The 6,185-nt window shown below is 43.9% G+C and overlaps 1 long non-coding RNA gene across 1 annotated transcript in view; it reads left to right on the top strand.

Annotated features, from left to right (window-relative positions):
* The window catches only part of LOC136359648 (uncharacterized), a 42,032-nt gene that overhangs the window by 1,287 nt on the left and 34,560 nt on the right, over nucleotides 1–6,185 (top strand). The window contains exon 2 of the long non-coding RNA XR_010743312.1: nucleotides 4,602–4,745. This is a non-coding gene — a long non-coding RNA (uncharacterized lncRNA). The remainder of the gene's footprint in view (nucleotides 1–4,601; nucleotides 4,746–6,185) is intronic.

Here is a 6,185-nt window from a genome sequence, read left to right as displayed (position 1 = left end):
CAGCTCACATGTCCCCTCAGAGACCCCCTCAATGTCTTCACAATCACACGTTTGTCCCCATCAGTGGGGTTCACATGTGCCCTCGGTGTCCCCATCTCCTCTCCAGGAACGTCTCATGGAGGCAGGAGCCAACCTCTCCACCAGGACAGGTCTGTGTCCCCTGTCTGCATGGTCAAGGACATTCAGTGGGTTTATCAGGGACAGGGTGATGTGGACACAGGGACTCTGAGCACCCTTCCTTGAGGAAACCCATGTCTGACCACACTAGCTGGTTGTCTGAGGAGCAGACAGGTGTAGATAGATGGATCCTGATGGCTCCTGTGGTACAGCTCGAGGAAATGGGATGTGAGAAGAAGTCCCTGAAAAGATGAGAAGTTCTGGTTTATTCAGATATCAGAGTAGCTGCTTTAGTTTCTCTACAGACAAATGAGCCACAGGAATTAATTTGAGCCTTCTGGGTCTTCTCATCACTTGGGTCTGAAACGGCCCTGAGCACCCTGATCAGTTCCTGGGGTGACACCTGAGATGTGCCAAAAGCAGCAGCTTTTTTTCTGTGACAACACATGGGCCACGTGGGGCTTTCAAACCCACACAAGAGCCTCGTGGGTGCAGTACTGTCATGTTTGCTCACAAGGGCACTTCCAGGAGCTCCAGCTGGTGTTTGGACTCTGTCAGGGGCTCCATTTCAGTTCATTCCCTTGACATCAGCAAAGCACAGCCTAGCAGAAAACACGCTGTGCAAACAACCAGCCATACATCTGCTTTTCAAGTAGACTGCGCTAATTAAAGAGGCTGAACAGGGTGTGATGGGACAATAATCCTGATTTAATAAGATTTTTCTGCTTTCCAGTCTCATGGATAGACCCGAAGATCGCTATACCATGGCTGGAGCTCCTGGGAATTGTCCATGTGTAAACATGTAACAACACCACTGACAAGCAGTTGTGTCCACCACCAACCACTTTTAGAGCTTGATGAAAATTCTTGATTCGCTCTTGCACTGAAATTAGACTCACTCTACCAGCAAATTCTTGTTGATTTGTTTTTCTCTGATAACTTTCCCTTTGAATAACACTTGGTTTGTGGAAGTCTGTGAGTCAATGTACCATCAAATCAGCAGAGATAGGAAACAAAGACTACACAAAAAAGCAAGTGTCTGCAAACACTTTTAAAGACAAATTCTACAAACCTCAAAAGGAACAAAAAATTATGTAGATCATTTAAAATCAGGTTTGAAATTTTTTCTGCAAATAGGCTTGTGAATAATAGACAAGTTATTGTTCAATGTAATTGTTTCTCCATCAGAACATGGAGATTTCTAAAACGGTCAGAAGAATACTGAAGATTTCTAAAGTGGTTTTTAATTAATATTTTCAGAGCATTCCTTGTGAAAATATCATTCTTCACTTTTTCCTTGGATTTTTCCCTGCAATTCTCTCCTGATCTCATCCTTTTTTCTTTCCACTTACCCATGAAAAGGGGAAGAGAAAAGCAGAAAAGAAATTACAACAGAAAATTATAAAATAAATATAAAAATATGGAAATCTATTCTGTGTTGAGAAAAGATTCTAAAACCAAACAACAAACATAAATACTTTTCCTTTGTGCAAACTGAAACCAAGGGGAGAAATTCAGGGAAGTGTCAACAAGAATAATGTATTAAATTAGAAAACTCATTGATAGCAGCACGTGTATGAGACCAGAGCAAGAACTAACACAGAACCTTTTCCACTATATGAGAGTAGACTCCTTCTCTCCTTGAATATCCCCCATGTCCTTGTGGGACTGACCTTGCTCAGAGCAGTGCCATGAGAAGAGCCAGGTGACCTGCAGGAACACACACCTCCAGAACTGTAGATCCCAGTAAAAGTTCTTGAAACCATGCTGAGGCTGTTTGGTGACAGCCAACCCTTCAAAAAGAACACTTTGACATAGGGATGCTGATGTTGACCTTCCTGGACAATGACACCATGAGAATTCCCCCCAGTTTCCCCTTCCATCTTTCCCCCTTCTTAATTTTTTTGATTCAAATACTGATCCAAACAGTTATCCTTCCTCTCTTGACACATCTCCAGATGACAATGCTTTTGCCAACAAGAAGACGACAGAGCACGTGAACCTCCCACCACACAAATGGACATCATCCCAAAGACGTTCTAGGCAAAGCTAACTGTTTTTCCACCCTGTGAGAGTTCATGGATGGCTGCAGTGATTAACCCTGAAGCCTGCTGGCTTATTCAGTAGTAATCGTTGACTGATCCATTGTGTCATGTTTTCATTTCAGCCCTTGTAGATCTTGGGAGCTTTCCAGTGAGTGAGTCTGCGGGTTTCCAATGTCCACCCCGCTGGTGCTTCTAAATTAGGGATTTTGACATTCCCCATTGGAACCTGAAGATTCTTTATTTGGCTTAAGTGGTTTTGACCTGCATAGGGCTAGGGTGCTTTCTCCAGAAATTAGCAGAGAGATAATGAAACAACAACAAAACAATCAGAAAAAAAAACCCTTTTAAATAAAATTTAAAAAAATCTTTTTGCTTTCAGTGAAAAAACAGGCAATATAGTTTTCACCACTGGCCCAGGAAAGAAGATGTCATGCTGTTTTCCAGTCAAATTCAACCTGAGACCAGTTTTTGATGGTAAATATTTGAAATTCCAACCGCAGTGGAAGGAATGAAAAAATCTTAATGGCTCTAAGAGAATCAAGTCCTTCCTTTCTATGTTTCATCTGCACGTCAGTGCAGATGGATGCTTATAATAGGGTCTATGTAATCTAGCTTCCTAGAAATGTAGGATTTTAATGCCCCTAGGAAACTGAGGTGATTGTTTTCCACACATAGAGAAGGTCAACACAAAGACTAGAAGAAATCAGATTTGAATGTCTTTGCCAGGGGAGGAGAGGAAGGCCTTCAAAGAGCTGTTTGCAGCTCCCTGAGTCTCCTGCCTGATACATACAAGTCTCAGCATTTGGCACAGGTTAGAGTAGCCCTCAGGCCACGCTTCCTACAAACCTGCATAGCAGCAGGAGTGCAGGGAACAATCACTGTGCCATCTCTTCTTCCCCTGTCTTCCTGCTTCTATTTCCCTCTCTTCAGAATGGCAAGGTCCTCTGCAGCTTTTTCCTTGGGTCTGGCTGCAGTTTGCTCTCTGTTCTTGGGAGATCCAACAGAAACATCAGCAGGCTTCCAGATAAGTCATCCTTCAGTCATCTCCTGCAACTGCTTTGATCTGAAGCAGTTTGAAGACTGATGCCTCAAAGGCATGGTGGGGAGGAGGGAACAAGATGAAAGGGAAGAGGGCAGGAAGGAGTTGCATTTTATAATCATGTTTTTCACAAGAAGCTTGAATAAAGGTGCTCCCAAACACCCCAAAGGAGATGTGCTGGGCAGGCTGCAGTGTCCTAAGGGGCTGTATTACAGTGTGGCCTTTTTCTGAGGAGGATTCATGAAGAGCACATGGGAGAGATCTTGTTCTCTACTGAGCAAGACGAAGTCCTCAGAAGAGCCACAGATTGTGAGCTGTGGCAGGAAGACCCAGAGCACTTTCTTGGTATGCAGACTTTAGTTTGGCAAGAAGACTTTGCAAGAAGACTGCACCAAGAAAGTGCTCTGGGATGCCAAGCAGTTTGGAGAGACTCCAGCCCCTCTGCAGAAGTCCTCTCTGCTTGCATCTGGGAGGAACATGAGATGTGTTCCTCAGCTCTTCCCAGTGCCCCTGGCCTGCTCACTTCACTGCAAGCTGGGTGCAGGACCAGCCACCCATGCATAGTTACCTGGATTTAGCAGAAGGAGCCAGATTTCAAGACATCTGAAAACACAGAAAGAAACCCCCTGGCTTCCTGTGATGACAGAACCAAAGAACATTGCTCTGGTCCTGCTTCATTTAGGTTCCTGGCCAGCAACTGAAATAACACAGTTGCAAACACAATCCTACCACAGTGTCACATCTTGATTTAGCATTTCTCCAGGCTGGCTAAGTGCTCACACCTGATCAAAAATATTCTGAGTAGGAAAAAAAAAGTAATCTGTAAATGCATTTTTTAATAGCAGAGGCAGGCAAGGAATTTTGCAAATACCACTTGCTTGCCCAAACTCCGACAAAATAGAAACTCTGCAGACAGGCATGGTTGACCCAGGGTAAATATTTAACTTTATCCTTCAAAGGCACATGCAGTTTTACCAGAAAGAAGATGAAAAATATAGAATAATACCCACACACACGTACCTTATTTAAGGATCATTTGATGGCTCTGGAAACAAAGTTATACTGAGGCAGGAGTAATTTTACAACTGTGTGTGTTCTTCCCTTTTTTAAAACCATCATAATATAAAAACATGAAGAAAAACCAATCACCCCCCAAGAACAGTAGAATTTTCTCCTTCATAAGCTCTCCCTGAGGTTTTTCTTTGAGTTTAAAAGCAAGGAAAAGCAGGGAAAAGTAGGGGGGGAAAGGGCAAGAACAAGTGCAGACATTCAAGATCTTGGATGTGTGACAACCTGTCCTAGCAGGGGACATTGCCTCTAGCTGGTGGAGGAAATTCAGGGTCAGGCTTTTAAAAACAAGCAAGGGCTGATGTGAAAACAAGCTGTGTGATCTCTTACAGTGAAGCTTTGCTACTGAAGAAGTGAGGGAAGCGACCAGAGCATCTCAGCCATGGGAAGCATGCTTGAATGAAGAGCTTGAAAATGCTCCAAGTGCCTGCTGATTTCTTCCACGGCAGTGGGTTGACAGAGTCCCTTGTCACTGGGTGAGTTGGACATCTGAGGGTTTGCCTGGCGTTCAAGGATTCATACACAAGCAGAGTGTGCATTAATTTACATGCTATAAAAAGCTACACTGGGGGAGAAAAAAAAAAGTGAGAGCAATTTCTGAGTGTTGATTGTGATTCAGTGGCTAGAAGCAACAAGGGGAATCTCTATCCTTACATATTTTATCCCTGATTACGGGATGACAATGAACAGTGTATCCCTGATTATGGGTGACAGTAAACTGGGATGACAGCGAGCAGGAATGACAAAGCTTCTGCCAAGGAACACAGAGGACTGGGCAGCTGTCCTTTGCCCACTGTCAGGCTGTCTTCCCATACCCCCAGCTCACTGTAGGATGTGACAGTGGCCACACCAAGGAGCTGTGGGAGCCAGCACATCTCTGAGAAGTCACTGGAAAAGAACATAAGGGTAAGCACAGCAAGAATGTGCTATTTTCAGAGAATGCTTTCCAAGTGTCCAACAATCTGCAACTCAGATATTTCCAGGTGGTGCTTTGATTTAAAAGCCTTCCATGAATTTTCCACCTGGAAATTCATCTGCTGTGGTTTTTAACCCCATCATCTCTTTTCCAGAGAAGTGATTAGTCCTCTGCAGAGCTCACTGCATGCTTCTGTCACCCTCTGCACCTCTCCTGGTGGAGACAGGTAGCTACTAGGACTGCATCCACTGAAAATCTTTATGTTTGCTACAGTCTCTGAGATACAGATTTAAGAAGGTGTTACAGTCTTTTGCCTCTGTCCTCCAAGGCTGCTGTTCAGCCACCAAGTGCAATTCCCTCCTTCATGCAGATGGGAATTTGGCATTCTGGCTCAGGAGACATTATTAGGCTCATGAGTCTAATAAGTCTGTCGGTCTCTGAGGCTGTCAGTCCTTGACTTTCTGCTCAGAGGTAACTCAGGCAGCTCCTCAGCAGAGGTTTCTCATCAGACATCCTGCCTATTTTTGTGAAACTCACAGAAATACAATTCCTGTGAGATTTCCACCCTTCGGCAAGTTATGGAATTGCATGTTGGAATCAAATGCTGTTAATGAGGGATGGGTTGGTGGAGTCAAGCAGAGACACATCTCCCAGTGTGTGTGCCAATGTACCTAGCTAAAACTTACCTTTATGTTTACTGTTGTCCCAGCTCTCCATGTGATTCACAAAGTAGTTATCCTGATATGGGGGAATGGCTGATGCAGATTTTCTCTTTAATCCTGAAAAGAGCCATAAAAATGTGTGGAAATACAGGGCAGTGGCATATAGCTAAGGAAAATGGTAAATGCACACTCAGAATGCATTTTCTTTCTTAAAAGGAAGGAGAAACACAGAATTGTGTGTGATGAGTCTGCAGGTTAGTATGAAAATAACCTCAAAGTCTTTGAAGTCCCAGCAGGGTGTTGCATTGCTGCTCTATCCCTTTCCTCCCAACGTGTTT

The sequence above is a fragment of the Sylvia atricapilla genome, chromosome 3 (assembly GCF_009819655.1).
Source record: "Sylvia atricapilla isolate bSylAtr1 chromosome 3, bSylAtr1.pri, whole genome shotgun sequence".
Classification (NCBI taxonomy): Eukaryota; Metazoa; Chordata; class Aves; order Passeriformes; family Sylviidae; genus Sylvia; species Sylvia atricapilla.
This window is presented reverse-complemented; position numbering and strand designations above follow the sequence as displayed.